The following is a 3,545-nucleotide window of genomic DNA, read 5'->3' as shown; positions in this document are numbered from 1 at the left end:
CAAGCGCCCAATCCGTTCCATCGCGATATCCTAGGAGTCTGAAAATGTTGTGGAGTCCCAGGACATTGTGAAAAATCAACTTTCCTGCGTTTCCTTCGTCCAGAGATGTTGAAGACGGATGGGGCAGTGTCCGAGGCCAGGCCCCCGGCCCAGCCTGCAGGATCCTTGGGCTCGATTGCCTACCAGGCCCTGGCCAAATCTCGCGCGATCTTGGTTAAGCAGATAGAGGAGAAGCTGGCCCCGATCTCTATCGTGCTGCAGAAGCATGAACAGCAGCTGGGAGACCTGGAAAAGAGGACGGATGAGGTTGGACACAGAGGCACAGCGGTGGAAGCTGATACCGCTTCCTCTAAGGATAGGATCCAAGCATCGGAGGCTGAGGGCTGACCATACAGAGGTTTATAAAATCATGAGGAACATGAATAGGGTAAACAGCCAAGGTCTTTTCCCTGGGTGTGGGAGTCCAGAACTAGAGGGCTTAGGTTTAGGGTGAGAGGGAAAAGATATAAAAGAGACCAAAGGGACAACATTTTCAGGCAGAAGGTGGTGTGTGTGTGTGGAATGAGCTGCCAGAGGAAGTGGTCGAGGCTGGTACAATTACATCATTTCAAAGGCATCTGGATGGGTATACGTATAGGAAGAGTTTGGAGGGAGATGGGCCGGGTGCTGGCAGGTGGGACTAGATTGGGTCGGGATATCTGTTCGACCGAGGGTGTGTTTGTGTGCTGTACATCTCTATGACTCGATGACTGGAAGTGTCAGTCTGAGTCAATCCGTTGTCTAGCTACGGGCAAGGTGACTCCATTGGATGATGTGAACCCAGCTGATGACCCCTTTGGCCAAAGCTAGAGAACATTCTGGAAGATCAGGGAAAAGAAGGATATGAACACACACCTGGATGCCAGTCCCTTAGCGAAGCCTTGACTGCGATCTGCAGCAGAGCTCTGACCATGTGCTCCAAACTTGTTCATAAAACCCGAGAGTGAGGGGGGCAAGCCATTCACCCCAGCAAGTCCACACTCAGCCTCTGATGAGCATCCCATCCAGGCCCAACCACTATCCTCTCAGCCTGCATTCCCCAAAGCCAATCCAGCGAACCTGCACATCTTTGGGCTGTGGGAGGAAAGCAAAGCACCCGCAGTAGCCCATGGAGAGAAGGTGCAAACTCGACACAAACAGAAAGCCAAGGGAGGAATCAAAGTCAGGTCCCCGATGCTGCGAGGCAGCAGTGCTACCCACTGAGCCACCATGCCAGCCCCAGGAGATTCTCAGCAGGTTTTCAGCCATTGTGTCTGTGCTGTCTGTTTCAGGGAATTCAGCTTTAATCCTGCAGATCCCCAAAAGGGCTGCGTAAGGCGACAGGGAACACCCATCCCATCAACTGAATGCAGATAAGCAGTTGTTGGCAAAGCAGATTAAGGACAGACAAGGAAGAGTCAGACACCCCAGATGGGATTTGAACCCAGAACCCCTGGCTTAGGAAGCCAGTGCCTTATCCATTAGGCCACTGGAGCTGCACAGTTCCATGCAGCATGGCAGACTTTAAATACTGCGCCCTGACCTCTCATTGTGTGTTTTTGTGGATTTTCTCCTCTCAATGCACTGTGAGGATCCAAGATGGTGGTGATCTCGGACGATGGTGTTGCAGAGCTCGGCACCACAGCACAAGCGCCCAATCCGTTCCATCGCGATATCCTAGGAGTCTGAAAATGTTGTGGAGTCCCAGGACATTGTGAAAAATCAACTTTCCTGCGTTTCCTTCGTCCAGAGATGTTGAAGACGGATGGGGCAGTGTCCGAGGCCAGGCCCCCGGCCCAGCCTGCAGGATCCTTGGGCTCGATTGCCTACCAGGCCCTGGCCAAATCTCGCGCGATCTTGGTTAAGCAGATAGAGGAGAAGCTGGCCCCGATCTCTATCGTGCTGCAGAAGCATGAACAGCAGCTGGGAGACCTGGAAAAGAGGACGGATGAGGTTGGACACAGAGGCACAGCGGTGGAAGCTGATACCGCTTCCTCTAAGGATAGGATCCAAGCATCGGAGGCTGAGGGCTGACCATACAGAGGTTTATAAAATCATGAGGAACATGAATAGGGTAAACAGCCAAGGTCTTTTCCCTGGGGTGTGGGAGTCCAGAACTAGAGGGCTTAGGTTTAGGGTGAGAGGGAAAAGATATAAAAGAGACCAAAGGGACAACATTTTCAGGCAGAAGGTGGTGTGTGTGTGTGGAATGAGCTGCCAGAGGAAGTGGTCGAGGCTGGTACAATTACATCATTTCAAAGGCATCTGGATGGGTATACGTATAGGAAGAGTTTGGAGGGAGATGGGCCGGGTGCTGGCAGGTGGGACTAGATTGGGTCGGGATATCTGTTCGACCGAGGGTGTGTTTGTGTGCTGTACATCTCTATGACTCGATGACTGGAAGTGTCAGTCTGAGTCAATCCGTTGTCTAGCTACGGGCAAGGTGACTCCATTGGATGATGTGAACCCAGCTGATGACCCCTTTGGCCAAAGCTAGAGAACATTCTGGAAGATCAGGGAAAAGAAGGATATGAACACACACCTGGATGCCAGTCCCTTAGCGAAGCCTTGACTGCGATCTGCAGCAGAGCTCTGACCATGTGCTCCAAACTTGTTCATAAAAGCCCGAGAGTGAGGGGGGCAAGCCATTCACCCCAGCAAGTCCACACTCAGCCTCTGATGAGCATCCCATCCAGGCCCAACCACTATCCTCTCAGCCTGCATTCCCCAAAGCCAATCCAGCGAACCTGCACATCTTTGGGCTGTGGGAGGAAAGCAAAGCACCCGCAGTAGCCCATGGAGAGAAGGTGCAAACTCGACACAAACAGAAAGCCAAGGGAGGAATCAAAGTCAGGTCCCCGATGCTGCGAGGCAGCAGTGCTACCCACTGAGCCACCATGCCAGCCCCAGGAGATTCTCAGCAGGTTTTCAGCCATTGTGTCTGTGCTGTCTGTTTCAGGGAATTCAGCTTTAATCCTGCAGATCCCCAAAAGAGCTGCGTAAGGCGACAGGGAACACCCCACCCATCAACTGAATGCAGATAAGCAGTTGTTGGCAAAGCAGATTAAGGACAGACAAGGAAGAGTCAGACACCCCAGATGGGATTTGAACCCAGAACCCCTGGCTTAGGAGGCCAGTGCCTTATCCATTAGGCCACTGGAGCTGCACAGTTCCATGCAGCATGGCAGACTTTAAATACTGCGCCCTGACCTCTCATTGTGTGTTTTTGTGGATTTTCTCCTCTCAATGCACTGTGAGGATCCAAGATGGTGGTGATCTCGGACGATGGTGTTGCAGAGCTCGGCACCACAGCACAAGCGCCCAATCCGTTCCATCGCGATATCCTAGGAGTCTGAAAATGTTGTGGAGTCCCAGGACATTGTGAAAAATCAACTTTCCTGCGTTTCCTTCGTCCAGAGATGTTGAAGACGGATGGGGCAGTGTCCGAGGCCAGGCCCCCGGCCCAGCCTGCAGGATCCTTGGGCTCGATTGCCTACCAGGCCCTGGCCAAATCTCGCGCGATCTTG

The 3,545-nt window shown here is 52.7% G+C and overlaps 1 non-coding gene across 1 annotated transcript; it reads right to left on the bottom strand.

Moving 5' to 3' along the window:
* Nucleotides 1–3,108: 3,108 nt before the first annotated feature.
* Nucleotides 3,109–3,181, bottom strand: trnar-ccu (transfer RNA arginine (anticodon CCU)). Its single transcript has one exon. It is a non-coding gene; the product is annotated as a tRNA-Arg (tRNA).
* Between the last annotated feature and the right edge of the window lie 364 nt (nucleotides 3,182–3,545).

This window comes from Hemiscyllium ocellatum, unplaced genomic scaffold (genome assembly GCF_020745735.1).
Source record: "Hemiscyllium ocellatum isolate sHemOce1 unplaced genomic scaffold, sHemOce1.pat.X.cur. scaffold_2309_pat_ctg1, whole genome shotgun sequence".
Lineage (NCBI taxonomy): Eukaryota > Metazoa > Chordata > Chondrichthyes > Orectolobiformes > Hemiscylliidae > Hemiscyllium > Hemiscyllium ocellatum.
Note: the sequence above shows the minus strand (reverse complement) of the source record. Positions and strands in the feature narration are given on the sequence as shown.